General features: G+C 43.8%; 9 non-coding genes across 9 annotated transcripts; all 9 read right to left on the reverse strand.

The window, feature by feature from the left end:
* Nucleotides 1-1,281: 1,281 nt before the first annotated feature.
* On the reverse strand, nucleotides 1,282-1,353 carry TRNAG-CCC (transfer RNA glycine (anticodon CCC)). The gene has a single exon. It is a non-coding gene; the product is annotated as a tRNA-Gly (tRNA).
* Nucleotides 1,354-6,078: 4,725 nt separating this feature from the next.
* TRNAG-UCC (transfer RNA glycine (anticodon UCC)) lies at nucleotides 6,079-6,150 on the reverse strand. The gene has a single exon. It is a non-coding gene; the product is annotated as a tRNA-Gly (tRNA).
* Nucleotides 6,151-7,666: 1,516 nt separating this feature from the next.
* On the reverse strand, nucleotides 7,667-7,738 carry TRNAG-CCC (transfer RNA glycine (anticodon CCC)). The gene has a single exon. It is a non-coding gene; the product is annotated as a tRNA-Gly (tRNA).
* Nucleotides 7,739-9,267: 1,529 nt separating this feature from the next.
* Nucleotides 9,268-9,339, reverse strand: TRNAG-UCC (transfer RNA glycine (anticodon UCC)). Its single transcript has one exon. It is a non-coding gene; the product is annotated as a tRNA-Gly (tRNA).
* A 1,512-nt stretch (nucleotides 9,340-10,851) lies between these two features.
* On the reverse strand, nucleotides 10,852-10,923 carry TRNAG-CCC (transfer RNA glycine (anticodon CCC)). Its single transcript has one exon. It is a non-coding gene; the product is annotated as a tRNA-Gly (tRNA).
* Nucleotides 10,924-15,648: 4,725 nt separating this feature from the next.
* TRNAG-UCC (transfer RNA glycine (anticodon UCC)) lies at nucleotides 15,649-15,720 on the reverse strand. The gene has a single exon. It is a non-coding gene; the product is annotated as a tRNA-Gly (tRNA).
* A 1,516-nt stretch (nucleotides 15,721-17,236) lies between these two features.
* Nucleotides 17,237-17,308, reverse strand: TRNAG-CCC (transfer RNA glycine (anticodon CCC)). The gene has a single exon. It is a non-coding gene; the product is annotated as a tRNA-Gly (tRNA).
* Nucleotides 17,309-18,837: 1,529 nt separating this feature from the next.
* TRNAG-UCC (transfer RNA glycine (anticodon UCC)) lies at nucleotides 18,838-18,909 on the reverse strand. Its single transcript has one exon. It is a non-coding gene; the product is annotated as a tRNA-Gly (tRNA).
* Nucleotides 18,910-20,421: 1,512 nt separating this feature from the next.
* TRNAG-CCC (transfer RNA glycine (anticodon CCC)) lies at nucleotides 20,422-20,493 on the reverse strand. The gene has a single exon. It is a non-coding gene; the product is annotated as a tRNA-Gly (tRNA).
* Nucleotides 20,494-21,916: the final 1,423 nt, after the last annotated feature.

The raw sequence follows: 21,916 nt of genomic DNA on the forward strand, positions 1-21,916 counted from the left end.
CAAAGCAGGGAAGAGAAATAGAGAACATTCCATGAAATGCCCAGGAGATAGATAAGAGCAGAACAAAAAAGGGAAGAATGAAATTCAAAGCCTCCACATAAAAGTGTTTGAAGGTCCCACCAGTCATTCATGCTTATTATTGTGTGCCTTTACTTTCAAAGTACAGTGTGGAGCTTTTGACGATCCCTCTCTTGTATTTCAGCAGACACAGATAGTTGAGAAGTCTTTTCTCACATAGCTGGCACAAGCTTGCGCTTTTCCTTGCTGGTAGCGTGGAAATGACAGCTTGGTCCTTGGAAGTAAAATCAAGCAAAATTAGCAGAGGATGGTTTCGATCCATCGACCTCTGGGTTATGGGCCCAGCACGCTTCCGCTGCGCCACTCTGCTCCGTTGTGAAAGTGTTCTTTTTATGCAGATAAGGAGCATTAGGCAGAGTAGCATGGGATTGGTCTGGCTCTCACCTCATTTGCATAAGTATATCCCAAGGCATGCTGGGTGCAGAAAAACTTCATCTTCCCCTCTCACAATCAGTCATAACTGAAAGTCAGACACTCTTAGGCACTAGCCGTTTCAGGTCTTTATCAAGACAGTAGCTCTTGAACCATCTCTCTCTCGCTCTGTGATCCTAGCACTAGCATGCTCAGGATTTGGCTTTACCTTGGAGCCAGAGATATACCCGGTGAGGGCTTGCCCGGTGTGAGGCTTTTGAGCGTTTGGGAGCGTTGTGGACGTTGGACAGGAAACTATGCGAATATGAAGCCTCCAACATTCCTGCTTCAGTGAGTGGTTCTTTCCATGGACATCTGACTCTTGGATTCCTCTCAACTTGCCTTCTGATAAAACATTTTGTGAGCAGCAGTTTCCTTCGACAGCTACAAGGTGGCGCTACATTCAGGTGAGAGCACAAGTATGCACAAAATGTTAGGGACTTTTGCCAGATTTATCGGTGGATCTTGCATATTTTTTCAGAGGCTAGATATTGCCTAGAAATGCTTTTTAACATAGAGATGCTGGAGTTACAATGTCTGGTCGGGCCTCAGCCCTTCCATTGTTTGCCCACTGTAACAAATTTATTACCAGCACATGTGTGTTGTGACTCTGCTTTATGAAACTTATCATATATTAGGACAATGTATGTAGCAGAAGGTGCGATTGAGATGTTTGCCCACGTATTTGTTTATTTTTTTATATATGGCTGATTAATCTGTTCGTGAAATTTCCATTTTGTGACATGTTGCATTACAATATATCCTGCTTGCAGAATATATAAGTATTTTCAGTGCGTTGGCCGGGAATCGAACCCGGGTCAACTGCTTGGGAAGCAGCTATGCTCACCACTATACCACCAACGCCCTCTGATGTGTTAGCTCTCGGTTCTAAATATTATGTTGCAGAAATCAATGACTATCTTGCACCAGCTTCAATGGTGCATTTGGTTTAGATACCAACATGAGAAGCAGTAGAACGTTTTTTGCAGAGGGTAAGGAACTGGGGATTGAAACCAAGGACAAAGTTGTGCAGAAGAGAAGAAATGAAAAGCAACAGTACAAATAGTAGAAATGAGCATATATAGGCAGCATGGGAAGCAAAGCAGGGAAGAGAAAGAGAACATTCCATGAAATGCCCAGGAGATAGATAAGAGCAGAACAAAAAGGGAAGAATGAAATTCAAAGCATGCCCAGAAAGTTGTGTGAAGCTCCCACCAGTCAGTCATTTATGGTTATAATTGTGTGTCTTTACTTTCAAAGTACAGGGTTGTACCTTTCACGATCACTCTTGTATTACACAGACACGAATAGTTGAGAAGTCTTTTCTCACATAGCTGGCACAAGCTTGCACTTTTCCTTTCTGGCTATGTGGAAATGACAGCTTGGTCCTTGGAAGGAAAATCAAGCAAAATTAGCAGAGGATGGTTTCGATCCATCGACCTCTGGGTTATGGGCCCAGCACGCTTCCGCTGCGCCACTCTGCTCCTTTGTGAAAGTGTTCTCTTTATGCAGATGAGGAGGCATTCAGAGAAGTGACGTGGGATTGGTCAGGCTCTCACCTCATTTGCCTAAGTATATCGCAAGGCATGCTGGGTGCAGAAAATCTTTATCTTCCCCTCTCACAATCAGTCACAACTGAAAGTCCAGACCCTCTTAGGCACTAGCCGTTTCAGGCCTTTAACAAGACAACAGCTCTCCGACGCTCTCTGTCTCTCTCTCTCTCTGTGATCCTAGTGCTTGCATGCTCAGTATTTGGCTTTACCTGGGAGCCAGAGATCTACCCGGTGAGGGCTTGCCGGGTATAAGGCTTTAGAGCGTTTGGGAGCATTCGGTACATGAGAGGACGTTGGACTGGAAGCTATGCAAATTTGAAGCATCCAAACTTCCTGCTGCAGTCGGAGGCTCTTTCCATGGACATCTGCCTTTTGGATTCCTCTAAACTTGCCCTCTGATGAAACATTTTGTGAGCTGCAGTTACCTCCGACGGCTACAAGGCGGTGCTACATTCAGGTGAGGGCACAAGTATGCACAAAATGTTGGGGACTTTTGCCAGATTTATTGCTGGATCTTGCATATTTTTTTCAGAGGCTAAATATTGCCTAGGAAATGCTTTTTAACATAGAGATGCTGGAGTTAAAATGTCTGGTCGGGCCTCAGCCCTTTCATTGTCTGCCCACTGTAACATATTTTTTTACCAGCACATGTGAGTGGTGACTCTGCTTTATGAAACTTATCATATATTAGGACAATGAATATAGCAGAAGGGGCGATCGACATGCTTGCCTACATATTTGTTTATTTTTTATATAATGGCTGATTAACCTCTTCATTATATTACCATTTTGTGAAATGTTGCTTTAAAATATATCCTGCTTGCAGAATATATAAGTATTTGTACTGCGTTGGCCGGGAATCGAACCCGGGTCCACTTTTTTGAAGGCAGCTATGCTCACCACTATACCACCAACGCCCTCTGATCTGTGCGCTCTCGGTTCTAAACATTAGGACCCTGAGTTCAATGACTATCATGCACCAGCTTCAATTGTGCATTTGGTTTAGATACCAACATGAAAAGCAATAGAAAGTTTTTGTAGAGGGTAAGGAACTGGGATTGAAACCAAGGACAAAGCTGTGCAGAAGAGAAGAATGGAAAGCAGCAATACAAATAATAGATATGAACACATAGAGGCAGCATGGGAAGCAAAGCAGGGAAGAGAAATAGAGAACATTCCATGAAATGCCCAGGAGATAGATAAGAGCAGAACAAAAAAGGGAAGAATGAAATTCAAAGCCTCCACATAAAAGTGTTTGAAGGTCCCACCAGTCATTCATGCTTATTATTGTGTGCCTTTATTTTCAAAGTACAGTGTGGAGCCTTTGACGATCCCTCTCTTGTATTTCAGCAGACACAGATAGTTGAGAAGTCTTTTCTCACATAGCTGGCACAAGCTTGCGCTTTTCCTTGCTGGTAGCGTGGAAATGACAGCTTGGTCCTTGGAAGTAAAATCAAGCAAAATTAGCAGAGGATGGTTTCGATCCATCGACCTCTGGGTTATGGGCCCAGCACGCTTCCGCTGCGCCACTCTGCTCCGTTGTGAAAGTGTTCTTTTTATGCAGATAAGGAGCATTAGGCAGAGTAGCATGGGATTGGTCTGGCTCTCACCTCATTTGCATAAGTATATCCCAAGGCATGCTGGGTGCAGAAAAACTTCATCTTCCCCTCTCACAATCAGTCATAACTGAAAGTCAGACACTCTTAGGCACTAGCCGTTTCAGGCCTTTATCAAGACAGTAGCTCTTGAACCATCTCTCTCTCGCTCTGTGATCCTAGCACTAGCATGCTCAGGATTTGGCTTTACCTTGGAGCCAGAGATATACCCGGTGAGGGCTTGCCCGGTGTGAGGCTTTTGAGCGTTCGGGACGTGAGTGGACGTTGGACAGGAAACTATGCGAATATGAAGCCTCCAACATTCCTGCTTCAGTGAGTGGTTCTTTCCATGGACATCTGACTCTTGGATTCCTCTCAACTTGCCTTCTGATAAAACATTTTGTGAGCAGCAGTTTCCTTCGACAGCTACAAGGTGGCGCTACATTCAGGTGAGAGCACAAGTATGCACAAAATGTTAGGGACTTTTGCCAGATTTATCGGTGGATCTTGCATATTTTTTTCAGAGGCTAAATATTGCCTAGAAATGCTTTTTAACATAGAGATGCTGGAGTTACAATGTCTGGTCGGGCCTCAGCCCTTCCATTGTTTGCCCACTGTAACAAATTTATTACCAGCACATGTGTGTTGTGACTCTGCTTTATGAAACTTATCATATATTAGGACAATGTATGTAGCAGAAGGTGCGATTGAGATGTTTGCCCACGTATTTGTTTATTTTTTTATATATGGCTGATTAATCTGTTCGTGAAATTTCCATTTTGTGACATGTTGCATTACAATATATCCTGCTTGCAGAATATATAAGTATTTTCAGTGCGTTGGCCGGGAATCGAACCTGGGTCAACTGCTTGGGAAGCAGCTATGCTCACCACTATACCACCAACGCCCTCTGATGTGTTAGCTCTCGGTTCTAAATATTACGTTGCAGAAATCAATGACTATCTTGCACCAGCTTCAATGGTGCATTTGGTTTAGATACCAACATGAGAAGCAGTAGAACGTTTTTTGCAGAGGGTAAGGAACTGGGGATTGAAACCAAGGACAAAGTTGTGCAGAAGAGAAGAAATGAAAAGCAACAGTACAAATAGTAGAAATTAGCATATATAGGCAGCATGGGAAGCAAAGCAGGGAAGAGAAAGAGAACATTCCATGAAATGCCCAGGAGATAGATAAGAGCAGAACAAAAAGGGAAGAATGAAATTCAAAGCATGCCCAGAAAGTTGTGTGAAGCTCCCACCAGTCAGTCATTTATGGTTATAATTGTGTGTCTTTACTTTCAAAGTACAGGGTTGTACCTTTCACGATCACTCTTGTATTACACAGACACGAATAGTTGAGAAGTCTTTTCTCACATAGCTGGCACAAGCTTGCACTTTTCCTTTCTGGCTATGTGGAAATGACAGCTTGGTCCTTGGAAGGAAAATCAAGCAAAATTAGCAGAGGATGGTTTCGATCCATCGACCTCTGGGTTATGGGCCCAGCACGCTTCCGCTGCGCCACTCTGCTCCTTTGTGAAAGTGTTCTCTTTATGCAGATGAGGAGGCATTCAGAGAAGTGACGTGGGATTGGTCGGGCTCTCACCTCATTTGCCTAAGTATATCGCAAGGCATGCTGGGTGCAGAAAATCTTTATCTTCCCCTCTCACAATCAGTCACAACTGAAAGTCCAGACCCTCTTAGGCACTAGCCGTTTCAGGCCTTTAACAAGACAACAGCTCTCCGACGCTCTCTGTCTCTCTCTCTCTCTGTGATCCTAGTGCTTGCATGCTCAGTATTTGGCTTTACCTGGGAGCCAGAGATCTACCCGGTGAGGGCTTGCCGGGTATAAGGCTTTAGAGCGTTTGGGAGCGTTCGGTACATGAGAGGACGTTGGACTGGAAGCTATGCAAATTTGAAGCATCCAAACTTCCTGCTGCAGTCGGAGGCTCTTTCCATGGACATCTGCCTTTTGGATTCCTCTAAACTTGCCCTCTGATGAAACATTTTGTGAGCTGCAGTTACCTCCGACGGCTACAAGGTGGTGCTACATTCAGGTGAGGGCACAAGTATGCACAAAATGTTGGGGACTTTTGCCAGATTTATTGCTGGATCTTGCATATTTTTTTCAGAGGCTAAATATTGCCTAGGAAATGCTTTTTAACATAGAGATGCTGGAGTTAAAATGTCTGGTCGGGCCTCAGCCCTTTCATTGTCTGCCCACTGTAACATATTTTTTTACCAGTACATGTGAGTGGTGACTCTGCTTTATGAAACTTATCATATATTAGGACAATGAATATAGCAGAAGGGGCGATCGAAATGCTTGCCTACATATTTGTTTATTTTTTATATAATGGCTGATTAACCTCTTAATTATATTACCATTTTGTGAAATGTTGCTTTAAAATATATCCTGCTTGCAGAATTTATAAGTATTTGTACTGCGTTGGCCGGGAATCGAACCCGGGTCAACTGCTTGGAAGGCAGCTATGCTCACCACTATACCACCAACGCCCTCTGATCTTTGCGCTCTCGGTTCTAAACATTAGGACCCTGAGTTCAATGACTATCATGCACCAGCTTCAATGGTGCATTTGGTTTAGATACCAACATGAAAAGCAATAGAAAGTTTTTGTAGAGGGTAAGGAACTGGGATTGAAACCAAGGACAAAGCTGTGCAGAAGAGAAGAATGGAAAGCAGCAATACAAATAATGGATATGAACACATAGAGGCAGCATGGGAAGCAAAGCAGGGAAGAGAAATAGAGAACATTCCATGAAATGCCCAGGAGATAGATAAGAGCAGAACAAAAAAGGGAAGAATGAAATTCAAAGCCTCCACATAAAAGTGTTTGAAGGTCCCACCAGTCATTCATGCTTATTATTGTGTGCCTTTACTTTCAAAGTACAGTGTGGAGCCTTTGACGATCCCTCTCTTGTATTTCAGCAGACACAGATAGTTGAGAAGTCTTTTCTCACATAGCTGGCACACGCTTGCGCTTTTCCTTGCTGGCAGCGTGGAAATGACAGCTTGGTCCTTGGAAGTAAAATCAAGCAAAATTAGCAGAGGATGGTTTCGATCCATCGACCTCTGGGTTATGGGCCCAGCACGCTTCCGCTGCGCCACTCTGCTCTGTTGTGAAAGTGTTCTTTTTATGCAGATAAGGAGCATTAAGCAGAGTAGCATGGGATTGGTCTGGCTCTCACCTCATTTGCATAAGTATATCCCAAGGCATGCTGGGTGCAGAAAAACTTCATCTTCCCCTCTCACAATCAGTCATAACTGAAAGTCAGACACTCTTAGGCACTAGCCGTTTCAGGCCTTTATCAAGACAGTAGCTCTTGAACCATCTCTCTCTCGCTCTGTGATCCTAGCACTAGCATGCTCAGGATTTGGCTTTACCTTGGAGCCAGAGATATACCCGGTGAGGGCTTGCCCGGTGTGAGGCTTTTGAGCGTTTGGGAGCGTTCGGGACGTGAGTGGACGTTGGACAGGAAACTATGCGAATATGAAGCCTCCAACATTCCTGCTTCAGTGAGTGGTTCTTTCCATGGACATCTGACTCTTGGATTCCTCTCAACTTGCCTTCTGATAAAACATTTTGTGAGCAGCAGTTTCCTTCGACAGCTACAAGGTGGCGCTACATTCAGGTGAGAGCACAAGTATGCACAAAATGTTAGGGACTTTTGCCAGATTTATCGGTGGATCTTGCATATTTTTTTCAGAGGCTAGATATTGCCTAGAAATGCTTTTTAACATAGAGATGCTGGAGTTACAATGTCTGGTCGGGCCTCAGCCCTTCCATTGTTTGCCCACTGTAACAAATTTATTACCAGCACATGTGTGTTGTGACTCTGCTTTATGAAACTTATCATATATTAGGACAATGTATGTAGCAGAAGGTGCGATTGAGATGTTTGCCCACGTATTTGTTTATTTTTTTATATATGGCTGATTAATCTGTTCGTGAAATTTCCATTTTGTTACATGACAATATATCCTGCTTGCAGAATATATAAGTATTTTCAGTGCGTTGGCCGGGAATCGAACCCGGGTCAACTGCTTGGGAAGCAGCTATGCTCACCACTATACCACCAACGCCCTCTGATGTGTTAGCTCTCGGTTCTAAATATTACGTTGCAGAAATCAATGACTATCTTGCACCAGCTTCAATGGTGCATTCGGTTTAGATACCAACATGAGAAGCAGTAGAACGTTTTTTGCAGAGGGTAAGGAACTGGGGATTGAAACCAAGGACAAAGTTGTGCAGAAGAGAAGAAATGAAAAGCAACAGTACAAATAGTGGAAATGAGCATATATAGGCAGCATGGGAAGCAAAGCAGGGAAGAGAAAGAGAACATTCCATGAAATGCCCAGGAGATAGATAAGAGCAGAACAAAAAGGGAAGAATGAAATTCAAAGCATGCCCAGAAAGTTGTGTGAAGCTCCCACCAGTCATTTATGGTTATAATTGTGTGTCTTTACTTTCAAAGTACAGGGTTGTACCTTTCACGATCACTCTTGTATTACACAGACACGAATAGTTGAGAAGTTTTTTCTCACATAGCTGGCACAAGCTTGCACTTTTCCTTTCTGGCAATGTGGAAATGACAGCTTGGTCCTTGGAAGGAAAATCAAGCAAAATTAGCAGAGGATGGTTTCGATCCATCGACCTCTGGGTTATGGGCCCAGCACGCTTCCGCTGCGCCACTCTGCTCCTTTGTGAAAGTGTTCTCTTTATGCAGATGAGGAGGCATTCAGAGAAGTGACGTGGGATTGGTCGGGCTCTCACCTCATTTGCCTAAGTATATCGCAAGGCATGCTGGGTGCAGAAAATCTTTATCTTCCCCTCTCACAATCAGTCACAACTGAAAGTCCAGACCCTCTTAGGCACTAGCCGTTTCAGGCCTTTAACAAGACAACAGCTCTCCGACGCTCTCTGTCTCTCTCTCTCTCTGTGATCCTAGTGCTTGCATGCTCAGTATTTGGCTTTTCCTGGGAGCCAGAGATCTACCCGGTGAGGGCTTGCCGGTATAAGGCTTTAGAGCGTTTGGGAGCGTTCGGTACATGAGAGGACGTTGGACTTGAAGCTATGCAAATTTGAAGCATCCAAACTTCCTGCTGCAGTCGGAGGCTCTTTCCATGGACATCTGCCTTTTGGATTCCTCTAAACTTGCCCTCTGATGAAACATTTTGTGAGCTGCAGTTACCTCCGACGGCTACAAGGTGGTGCTACATTCAGGTGAGGGCACAAGTATGCACAAAATGTTGGGGACTTTTGCCAGATTTATTGCTGGATCTTGCATATTTTTTTCAGAGGCTAAATATTGCCTAGGAAATGCTTTTTAACATAGAGATGCTGGAGTTAAAATGTCTGGTCGGGCCTCAGCCCTTTCATTGTCTGCCCACTGTAACATATTTTTTTACCAGTACATGTGAGTGGTGACTCTGCTTTATGAAACTTATCATATATTAGGACAATGAATATAGCAGAAGGGGCGATCGAAATGCTTGCCTACATATTTGTTTATTTTTTATATAATGGCTGATTAACCTCTTAATTATATTACCAGTTTGTGAAATGTTGCTTTAAAATATATCCTGCTTGCAGAATATATATGTATTTGTACTGCGTTGGCCGGGAATCGAACCCGGGTCAACTGCTTGGAAGGCAGCTATGCTCACCACTATACCACCAACGCCCTCTGATCTTTGCGCTCTCGGTTCTAAACATTAGGACCCTGAGTTCAATGACTATCATGCACCAGCTTCAATGGTGCATTTGGTTTAGATACCAACATGAAAAGCAATAGAAAGTTTTTGTAGAGGGTAAGGAACTGGGATTGAAACCAAGGACAAAGCTGTGCAGTAGAGAAGAATGGAAAGCAGCAATACAAATAATAGATATGAACACATAGAGGCAGCATGGGAAGCAAAGCAGGGAAGAGAAATAGAGAACATTCCATGAAATGCCCAGGAGATAGATAAGAGCAGAACAAAAAAGGGAAGAATGAAATTCAAAGCCTCCACATAAAAGTGTTTGAAGGTCCCACCAGTCATTCATGCTTATTATTGTGTGCCTTTACTTTCAAAGTACAGTGTGGAGCTTTTGACGATCCCTCTCTTGTATTTCAGCAGACACAGATAGTTGAGAAGTCTTTTCTCACATAGCTGGCACAAGCTTGCGCTTTTCCTTGCTGGTAGCGTGGAAATGACAGCTTGGTCCTTGGAAGTAAAATCAAGCAAAATTAGCAGAGGATGGTTTCGATCCATCGACCTCTGGGTTATGGGCCCAGCACGCTTCCGCTGCGCCACTCTGCTCCGTTGTGAAAGTGTTCTTTTTATGCAGATAAGGAGCATTAGGCAGAGTAGCATGGGATTGGTCTGGCTCTCACCTCATTTGCATAAGTATATCCCAAGGCATGCTGGGTGCAGAAAAACTTCATCTTCCCCTCTCACAATCAGTCATAACTGAAAGTCAGACACTCTTAGGCACTAGCCGTTTCAGGTCTTTATCAAGACAGTAGCTCTTGAACCATCTCTCTCTCGCTCTGTGATCCTAGCACTAGCATGCTCAGGATTTGGCTTTACCTTGGAGCCAGAGATATACCCGGTGAGGGCTTGCCCGGTGTGAGGCTTTTGAGCGTTTGGGAGCGTTGTGGACGTTGGACAGGAAACTATGCGAATATGAAGCCTCCAACATTCCTGCTTCAGTGAGTGGTTCTTTCCATGGACATCTGACTCTTGGATTCCTCTCAACTTGCCTTCTGATAAAACATTTTGTGAGCAGCAGTTTCCTTCGACAGCTACAAGGTGGCGCTACATTCAGGTGAGAGCACAAGTATGCACAAAATGTTAGGGACTTTTGCCAGATTTATCGGTGGATCTTGCATATTTTTTCAGAGGCTAGATATTGCCTAGAAATGCTTTTTAACATAGAGATGCTGGAGTTACAATGTCTGGTCGGGCCTCAGCCCTTCCATTGTTTGCCCACTGTAACAAATTTATTACCAGCACATGTGTGTTGTGACTCTGCTTTATGAAACTTATCATATATTAGGACAATGTATGTAGCAGAAGGTGCGATTGAGATGTTTGCCCACGTATTTGTTTATTTTTTTATATATGGCTGATTAATCTGTTCGTGAAATTTCCATTTTGTGACATGTTGCATTACAATATATCCTGCTTGCAGAATATATAAGTATTTTCAGTGCGTTGGCCGGGAATCGAACCCGGGTCAACTGCTTGGGAAGCAGCTATGCTCACCACTATACCACCAACGCCCTCTGATGTGTTAGCTCTCGGTTCTAAATATTATGTTGCAGAAATCAATGACTATCTTGCACCAGCTTCAATGGTGCATTTGGTTTAGATACCAACATGAGAAGCAGTAGAACGTTTTTTGCAGAGGGTAAGGAACTGGGGATTGAAACCAAGGACAAAGTTGTGCAGAAGAGAAGAAATGAAAAGCAACAGTACAAATAGTAGAAATGAGCATATATAGGCAGCATGGGAAGCAAAGCAGGGAAGAGAAAGAGAACATTCCATGAAATGCCCAGGAGATAGATAAGAGCAGAACAAAAAGGGAAGAATGAAATTCAAAGCATGCCCAGAAAGTTGTGTGAAGCTCCCACCAGTCAGTCATTTATGGTTATAATTGTGTGTCTTTACTTTCAAAGTACAGGGTTGTACCTTTCACGATCACTCTTGTATTACACAGACACGAATAGTTGAGAAGTCTTTTCTCACATAGCTGGCACAAGCTTGCACTTTTCCTTTCTGGCTATGTGGAAATGACAGCTTGGTCCTTGGAAGGAAAATCAAGCAAAATTAGCAGAGGATGGTTTCGATCCATCGACCTCTGGGTTATGGGCCCAGCACGCTTCCGCTGCGCCACTCTGCTCCTTTGTGAAAGTGTTCTCTTTATGCAGATGAGGAGGCATTCAGAGAAGTGACGTGGGATTGGTCAGGCTCTCACCTCATTTGCCTAAGTATATCGCAAGGCATGCTGGGTGCAGAAAATCTTTATCTTCCCCTCTCACAATCAGTCACAACTGAAAGTCCAGACCCTCTTAGGCACTAGCCGTTTCAGGCCTTTAACAAGACAACAGCTCTCCGACGCTCTCTGTCTCTCTCTCTCTCTGTGATCCTAGTGCTTGCATGCTCAGTATTTGGCTTTACCTGGGAGCCAGAGATCTACCCGGTGAGGGCTTGCCGGGTATAAGGCTTTAGAGCGTTTGGGAGCATTCGGTACATGAGAGGACGTTGGACTGGAAGCTATGCAAATTTGAAGCATCCAAACTTCCTGCTGCAGTCGGAGGCTCTTTCCATGGACATCTGCCTTTTGGATTCCTCTAAACTTGCCCTCTGATGAAACATTTTGTGAGCTGCAGTTACCTCCGACGGCTACAAGGCGGTGCTACATTCAGGTGAGGGCACAAGTATGCACAAAATGTTGGGGACTTTTGCCAGATTTATTGCTGGATCTTGCATATTTTTTTCAGAGGCTAAATATTGCCTAGGAAATGCTTTTTAACATAGAGATGCTGGAGTTAAAATGTCTGGTCGGGCCTCAGCCCTTTCATTGTCTGCCCACTGTAACATATTTTTTTACCAGCACATGTGAGTGGTGACTCTGCTTTATGAAACTTATCATATATTAGGACAATGAATATAGCAGAAGGGGCGATCGACATGCTTGCCTACATATTTGTTTATTTTTTATATAATGGCTGATTAACCTCTTCATTATATTACCATTTTGTGAAATGTTGCTTTAAAATATATCCTGCTTGCAGAATATATAAGTATTTGTACTGCGTTGGCCGGGAATCGAACCCGGGTCCACTTTTTTGAAGGCAGCTATGCTCACCACTATACCACCAACGCCCTCTGATCTGTGCGCTCTCGGTTCTAAACATTAGGACCCTGAGTTCAATGACTATCATGCACCAGCTTCAATTGTGCATTTGGTTTAGATACCAACATGAAAAGCAATAGAAAGTTTTTGTAGAGGGTAAGGAACTGGGATTGAAACCAAGGACAAAGCTGTGCAGAAGAGAAGAATGGAAAGCAGCAATACAAATAATAGATATGAACACATAGAGGCAGCATGGGAAGCAAAGCAGGGAAGAGAAATAGAGAACATTCCATGAAATGCCCAGGAGATAGATAAGAGCAGAACAAAAAAGGGAAGAATGAAATTCAAAGCCTCCACATAAAAGTGTTTGAAGGTCCCACCAGTCATTCATGCTTATTATTGTGTGCCTTTATTTTCAAAGTACAGTGTGGAGCCTTTGACGATCCCTCTCTTGTATTTCAGCAGACACAGATAGTTGAGAAGTCTTTTCTCACATAGCTGGCACAAGCTTGCGCTTTTCCTTGCTGGTAGCGTGGAAATGACAGCTTGGTCCTTGGAAGTAAAATCAAGCAAAATTAGCAGAGGATGGTTTCGATCCATCGACCTCTGGGTTATGGGCCCAGCACGCTTCCGCTGCGCCACTCTGCTCCGTTGTGAAAGTGTTCTTTTTATGCAGATAAGGAGCATTAGGCAGAGTAGCATGGGATTGGTCTGGCTCTCACCTCATTTGCATAAGTATATCCCAAGGCATGCTGGGTGCAGAAAAACTTCATCTTCCCCTCTCACAATCAGTCATAACTGAAAGTCAGACACTCTTAGGCACTAGCCGTTTCAGGCCTTTATCAAGACAGTAGCTCTTGAACCATCTCTCTCTCGCTCTGTGATCCTAGCACTAGCATGCTCAGGATTTGGCTTTACCTTGGAGCCAGAGATATACCCGGTGAGGGCTTGCCCGGTGTGAGGCTTTTGAGCGTTCGGGACGTGAGTGGACGTTGGACAGGAAACTATGCGAATATGAAGCCTCCAACATTCCTGCTTCAGTGAGTGGTTCTTTCCATGGACATCTGACTCTTGGATTCCTCTCAACTTGCCTTCTGATAAAACATTTTGTGAGCAGCAGTTTCCTTCGACAGCTACAAGGTGGCGCTACATTCAGGTGAGAGCACAAGTATGCACAAAATGTTAGGGACTTTTGCCAGATTTATCGGTGGATCTTGCATATTTTTTTCAGAGGCTAAATATTGCCTAGAAATGCTTTTTAACATAGAGATGCTGGAGTTACAATGTCTGGTCGGGCCTCAGCCCTTCCATTGTTTGCCCACTGTAACAAATTTATTACCAGCACATGTGTGTTGTGACTCTGCTTTATGAAACTTATCATATATTAGGACAATGTATGTAGCAGAAGGTGCGATTGAGATGTTTGCCCACGTATTTGTTTATTTTTTTATATATGGCTGATTAATCTGTTCGTGAAATTTCCATTTTGTGACATGTTGCATTACAATATATCCTGCTTGCAGAATATATAAGTATTTTCAGTGCGTTGGCCGGGAATCGAACCTGGGTCAACTGCTTGGGAAGCAGCTATGCTCACCACTATACCACCAACGCCCTCTGATGTGTTAGCTCTCGGTTCTAAATATTACGTTGCAGAAATCAATGACTATCTTGCACCAGCTTCAATGGTGCATTTGGTTTAGATACCAACATGAGAAGCAGTAGAACGTTTTTTGCAGAGGGTAAGGAACTGGGGATTGAAACCAAGGACAAAGTTGTGCAGAAGAGAAGAAATGAAAAGCAACAGTACAAATAGTAGAAATGAGCATATATAGGCAGCATGGGAAGCAAAGCAGGGAAGAGAAAGAGAACATTCCATGAAATGCCCAGGAGATAGATAAGAGCAGAACAAAAAGGGAAGAATGAAATTCAAAGCATGCCCAGAAAGTTGTGTGAAGCTCCCACCAGTCAGTCATTTATGGTTATAATTGTGTGTCTTTACTTTCAAAGTACAGGGTTGTACCTTTCACGATCACTCTTGTATTACACAGACACGAATAGTTGAGAAGTCTTTTCTCACATAGCTGGCACAAGCTTGCACTTTTCCTTTCTGGCTATGTGGAAATGACAGCTTGGTCCTTGGAAGGAAAATCAAGCAAAATTAGCAGAGGATGGTTTCGATCCATCGACCTCTGGGTTATGGGCCCAGCACGCTTCCGCTGCGCCACTCTGCTCCTTTGTGAAAGTGTTCTCTTTATGCAGATGAGGAGGCATTCAGAGAAGTGACGTGGGATTGGTCGGGCTCTCACCTCATTTGCCTAAGTATATCGCAAGGCATGCTGGGTGCAGAAAATCTTTATCTTCCCCTCTCACAATCAGTCACAACTGAAAGTCCAGACCCTCTTAGGCACTAGCCGTTTCAGGCCTTTAACAAGACAACAGCTCTCCGACGCTCTCTGTCTCTCTCTCTCTCTGTGATCCTAGTGCTTGCATGCTCAGTATTTGGCTTTACCTGGGAGCCAGAGATCTACCCGGTGAGGGCTTGCCGGGTATAAGGCTTTAGAGCGTTTGGGAGCGTTCGGTACATGAGAGGACGTTGGACTGGAAGCTATGCAAATTTGAAGCATCCAAACTTCCTGCTGCAGTCGGAGGCTCTTTCCATGGACATCTGCCTTTTGGATTCCTCTAAACTTGCCCTCTGATGAAACATTTTGTGAGCTGCAGTTACCTCCGACGGCTACAAGGTGGTGCTACATTCAGGTGAGGGCACAAGTATGCACAAAATGTTGGGGACTTTTGCCAGATTTATTGCTGGATCTTGCATATTTTTTTCAGAGGCTAAATATTGCCTAGGAAATGCTTTTTAACATAGAGATGCTGGAGTTAAAATGTCTGGTCGGGCCTCAGCCCTTTCATTGTCTGCCCACTGTAACATATTTTTTTACCAGTACATGTGAGTGGTGACTCTGCTTTATGAAACTTATCATATATTAGGACAATGAATATAGCAGAAGGGGCGATCGAAATGCTTGCCTACATATTTGTTTATTTTTTATATAATGGCTGATTAACCTCTTAATTATATTACCATTTTGTGAAATGTTGCTTTAAAATATATCCTGCTTGCAGAATTTATAAGTATTTGTACTGCGTTGGCCGGGAATCGAACCCGGGTCAACTGCTTGGAAGGCAGCTATGCTCACCACTATACCACCAACGCCCTCTGATCTTTGCGCTCTCGGTTCTAAACATTAGGACCCTGAGTTCAATGACTATCATGCACCAGCTTCAATGGTGCATTTGGTTTAGATACCAACATGAAAAGCAATAGAAAGTTTTTGTAGAGGGTAAGGAACTGGGATTGAAACCAAGGACAAAGCTGTGCAGAAGAGAAGAATGGAAAGCAGCAATACAAATAATGGATATGAACACATAGAGGCAGCATGGGAAGCAAAGCAGGGAAGAGAAATAGAGAACATTCCATGAAATGCCCAGGAGATAGATAAGAGCAGAACAAAAAAGGGAAGAATGAAATTCAAAGCCTCCACATAAAAGTGTTTGAAGGTCCCACCAGTCATTCATGCTTATTATTGTGTGCCTTTACTTTCAAAGTACAGTGTGGAGCCTTTGACGATCCCTCTCTTGTATTTCAGCAGACACAGATAGTTGAGAAGTCTTTTCTCACATAGCTGGCACACGCTTGCGCTTTTCCTTGCTGGCAGCGTGGAAATGACAGCTTGGTCCTTGGAAGTAAAATCAAGCAAAATTAGCAGAGGATGGTTTCGATCCATCGACCTCTGGGTTATGGGCCCAGCACGCTTCCGCTGCGCCACTCTGCTCTGTTGTGAAAGTGTTCTTTTTATGCAGATAAGGAGCATTAAGCAGAGTAGCATGGGATTGGTCTGGCTCTCACCTCATTTGCATAAGTATATCCCAAGGCATGCTGGGTGCAGAAAAACTTCATCTTCCCCTCTCACAATCAGTCATAACTGAAAGTCAGACACTCTTAGGCACTAGCCGTTTCAGGCCTTTATCAAGACAGTAGCTCTTGAACCATCTCTCTCTCGCTCTGTGATCCTAGCACTAGCATGCTCAGGATTTGGCTTTACCTTGGAGCCAGAGATATACCCGGTGAGGGCTTGCCCGGTGTGAGGCTTTTGAGCGTTTGGGAGCGTTCGGGACGTGAGTGGACGTTGGACAGGAAACTATGCGAATATGAAGCCTCCAACATTCCTGCTTCAGTGAGTGGTTCTTTCCATGGACATCTGACTCTTGGATTCCTCTCAACTTGCCTTCTGATAAAACATTTTGTGAGCAGCAGTTTCCTTCGACAGCTACAAGGTGGCGCTACATTCAGGTGAGAGCACAAGTATGCACAAAATGTTAGGGACTTTTGCCAGATTTATCGGTGGATCTTGCATATTTTTTTCAGAGGCTAGATATTGCCTAGAAATGCTTTTTAACATAGAGATGCTGGAGTTACAATGTCTGGTCGGGCCTCAGCCCTTCCATTGTTTGCCCACTGTAACAAATTTATTACCAGCACATGTGTGTTGTGACTCTGCTTTATGAAACTTATCATATATTAGGACAATGTATGTAGCAGAAGGTGCGATTGAGATGTTTGCCCACGTATTTGTTTATTTTTTTATATATGGCTGATTAATCTGTTCGTGAAATTTCCATTTTGTTACATGACAATATATCCTGCTTGCACAATATATAAGTATTTTCAGTGCGTTGGCCGGGAATCGAACCCGGGTCAACTGCTTGGGAAGCAGCTATGCTCACCACTATACCACCAACGCCCTCTGATGTGTTAGCTCTCGGTTCTAAATATTACGTTGCAGAAATCAATGACTATCTTGCACCAGCTTCAATGGTGCATTCGGTTTAGATACCAACATGAGAAGCAGTAGAACGTTTTTTGCAGAGGGTAAGGAACTGGGGATTGAAACCAAGGACAAAGTTGTGCAGAAGAGAAGAAATGAAAAGCAACAGTACAAATAGTGGAAATGAGCATATATAGGCAGCATGGGAAGCAAAGCAGGGAAGAGAAAGAGAACATTCCATGAAATGCCCAGGAGATAGATAAGAGCAGAACAAAAAGGGAAGAATGAAATTCAAAGCATGCCCAGAAAGTTGTGTGAAGCTCCCACCAGTCATTTATGGTTATAATTGTGTGTCTTTACTTTCAAAGTACAGGGTTGTACCTTTCACGATCACTCTTGTATTACACAGACACGAATAGTTGAGAAGTTTTTTCTCACATAGCTGGCACAAGCTTGCACTTTTCCTTTCTGGCAATGTGGAAATGACAGCTTGGTCCTTGGAAGGAAAATCAAGCAAAATTAGCAGAGGATGGTTTCGATCCATCGACCTCTGGGTTATGGGCCCAGCACGCTTCCGCTGCGCCACTCTGCTCCTTTGTGAAAGTGTTCTCTTTATGCAGATGAGGAGGCATTCAGAGAAGTGACGTGGGATTGGTCGGGCTCTCACCTCATTTGCCTAAGTATATCGCAAGGCATGCTGGGTGCAGAAAATCTTTATCTTCCCCTCTCACAATCAGTCACAACTGAAAGTCCAGACCCTCTTAGGCACTAGCCGTTTCAGGCCTTTAACAAGACAACAGCTCTCCGACGCTCTCTGTCTCTCTCTCTCTCTGTGATCCTAGTGCTTGCATGCTCAGTATTTGGCTTTTCCTGGGAGCCAGAGATCTACCCGGTGAGGGCTTGCCGGTATAAGGCTTTAGAGCGTTTGGGAGCGTTCGGTACATGAGAGGACGTTGGACTTGAAGCTATGCAAATTTGAAGCATCCAAACTTCCTGCTGCAGTCGGAGGCTCTTTCCATGGACATCTGCCTTTTGGATTCCTCTAAACTTGCCCTCTGATGAAACATTTTGTGAGCTGCAGTTACCTCCGACGGCTACAAGGTGGTGCTACATTCAGGTGAGGGCACAAGTATGCACAAAATGTTGGGGACTTTTGCCAGATTTATTGCTGGATCTTGCATATTTTTTTCAGAGGCTAAATATTGCCTAGGAAATGCTTTTTAACATAGAGATGCTGGAGTTAAAATGTCTGGTCGGGCCTCAGCCCTTTCATTGTCTGCCCACTGTAACATATTTTTTTACCAGTACATGTGAGTGGTGACTCTGCTTTATGAAACTTATCATATATTAGGACAATGAATATAGCAGAAGGGGCGATCGAAATGCTTGCCTACATATTTGTTTATTTTTTATATAATGGCTGATTAACCTCTTAATTATATTACCAGTTTGTGAAATGTTGCTTTAAAATATATCCTGCTTGCAGAATATATATGTATTTGTACTGCGTTGGCCGGGAATCGAACCCGGGTCAACTGCTTGGAAGGCAGCTATGCTCACCACTATACCACCAACGCCCTCTGATCTTTGCGCTCTCGGTTCTAAACATTAGGACCCTGAGTTCAATGACTATCATGCACCAGCTTCAATGGTGCATTTGGTTTAGATACCAACATGAAAAGCAATAGAAAGTTTTTGTAGAGGGTAAGGAACTGGGATTGAAACCAAGGACAAAGCTGTGCAGTAGAGAAGAATGGAAAGCAGCAATACAAATAATAGATATGAACACATAGAGGCAGCATGGGAAGCAAAGCAGGGAAGAGAAATAGAGAACATTCCATGAAATGCCCAGGAGATAGATAAGAGCAGAACAAAAAAGGGAAGAATGAAATTCAAAGCCTCCACATAAAAGTGTTTGAAGGTCCCACCAGTCATTCATGCTTATTATTGTGTGCCTTTACTTTCAAAGTACAGTGTGGAGCTTTTGACGATCCCTCTCTTGTATTTCAGCAGACACAGATAGTTGAGAAGTCTTTTCTCACATAGCTGGCACAAGCTTGCGCTTTTCCTTGCTGGTAGCGTGGAAATGACAGCTTGGTCCTTGGAAGTAAAATCAAGCAAAATTAGCAGAGGATGGTTTCGATCCATCGACCTCTGGGTTATGGGCCCAGCACGCTTCCGCTGCGCCACTCTGCTCCGTTGTGAAAGTGTTCTTTTTATGCAGATAAGGAGCATTAGGCAGAGTAGCATGGGATTGGTCTGGCTCTCACCTCATTTGCATAAGTATATCCCAAGGCATGCTGGGTGCAGAAAAACTTCATCTTCCCCTCTCACAATCAGTCATAACTGAAAGTCAGACACTCTTAGGCACTAGCCGTTTCAGGTCTTTATCAAGACAGTAGCTCTTGAACCATCTCTCTCTCGCTCTGTGATCCTAGCACTAGCATGCTCAGGATTTGGCTTTACCTTGGAGCCAGAGATATACCCGGTGAGGGCTTGCCCGGTGTGAGGCTTTTGAGCGTTTGGGAGCGTTGTGGACGTTGGACAGGAAACTATGCGAATATGAAGCCTCCAACATTCCTGCTTCAGTGAGTGGTTCTTTCCATGGACATCTGACTCTTGGATTCCTCTCAACTTGCCTTCTGATAAAACATTTTGTGAGCAGCAGTTTCCTTCGACAGCTACAAGGTGGCGCTACATTCAGGTGAGAGCACAAGTATGCACAAAATGTTAGGGACTTTTGCCAGATTTATCGGTGGATCTTGCATATTTTTTCAGAGGCTAGATATTGCCTAGAAATGCTTTTTAACATAGAGATGCTGGAGTTACAATGTCTGGTCGGGCCTCAGCCCTTCCATTGTTTGCCCACTGTAACAAATTTATTACCAGCACATGTGTGTTGTGACTCTGCTTTATGAAACTTATCATATATTAGGACAATGTATGTAGCAGAAGGTGCGATTGAGATGTTTGCCCACGTATTTGTTTATTTTTTTATATATGGCTGATTAATCTGTTCGTGAAATTTCCATTTTGTGACATGTTGCATTACAATATATCCTGCTTGCAGAATATATAAGTATTTTCAGTGCGTTGGCCGGGAATCGAACCCGGGTCAACTGCTTGGGAAGCAGCTATGCTCACCACTATACCACCAACGCCCTCTGATGTGTTAGCTCTCGGTTCTAAATATTATGTTGCAGAAATCAATGACTATCTTGCACCAGCTTCAATGGTGCATTTGGTTTAGATACCAACATGAGAAGCAGTAGAACGTTTTTTGCAGAGGGTAAGGAACTGGGGATTGAAACCAAGGACAAAGTTGTGCAGAAGAGAAGAAATGAAAAGCAACAGTACAAATAGTAGAAATGAGCATATATAGGCAGCATGGGAAGCAAAGCAGGGAAGAGAAAGAGAACATTCCATGAAATGCCCAGGAGATAGATAAGAGCAGAACAAAAAGGGAAGAATGAAATTCAAAGCATGCCCAGAAAGTTGTGTGAAGCTCCCACCAGTCAGTCATTTATGGTTATAATTGTGTGTCTTTACTTTCAAAGTACAGGGTTGTACCTTTCACGATCACTCTTGTATTACACAGACACGAATAGTTGAGAAGTCTTTTCTCACATAGCTGGCACAAGCTTGCACTTTTCCTTTCTGGCTATGTGGAAATGACAGCTTGGTCCTTGGAAGGAAAATCAAGCAAAATTAGCAGAGGATGGTTTCGATCCATCGACCTCTGGGTTATGGGCCCAGCACGCTTCCGCTGCGCCACTCTGCTCCTTTGTGAAAGTGTTCTCTTTATGCAGATGAGGAGGCATTCAGAGAAGTGACGTGGGATTGGTCAGGCTCTCACCTCATTTGCCTAAGTATATCGCAAGGCATGCTGGGTGCAGAAAATCTTTATCTTCCCCTCTCACAATCAGTCACAACTGAAAGTCCAGACCCTCTTAGGCACTAGCCGTTTCAGGCCTTTAACAAGACAACAGCTCTCCGACGCTCTCTGTCTCTCTCTCTCTCTGTGATCCTAGTGCTTGCATGCTCAGTATTTGGCTTTACCTGGGAGCCAGAGATCTACCCGGTGAGGGCTTGCCGGGTATAAGGCTTTAGAGCGTTTGGGAGCATTCGGTACATGAGAGGACGTTGGACTGGAAGCTATGCAAATTTGAAGCATCCAAACTTCCTGCTGCAGTCGGAGGCTCTTTCCATGGACATCTGCCTTTTGGATTCCTCTAAACTTGCCCTCTGATGAAACATTTTGTGAGCTGCAGTTACCTCCGACGGCTACAAGGCGGTGCTACATTCAGGTGAGGGCACAAGTATGCACAAAATGTTGGGGACTTTTGCCAGATTTATTGCTGGATCTTGCATATTTTTTTCAGAGGCTAAATATTGCCTAGGAAATGCTTTTTAACATAGAGATGCTGGAGTTAAAATGTCTGGTCGGGCCTCAGCCCTTTCATTGTCTGCCCACTGTAACATATTTTTTTACCAGCACATGTGAGTGGTGACTCTGCTTTATGAAACTTATCATATATTAGGACAATGAATATAGCAGAAGGGGCGATCGACATGCTTGCCTAC

This window comes from Lissotriton vulgaris, chromosome 9, assembly GCF_964263255.1.
Source record: "Lissotriton vulgaris chromosome 9, aLisVul1.2, whole genome shotgun sequence".
Classification (NCBI taxonomy): domain Eukaryota; kingdom Metazoa; phylum Chordata; class Amphibia; order Caudata; family Salamandridae; genus Lissotriton; species Lissotriton vulgaris.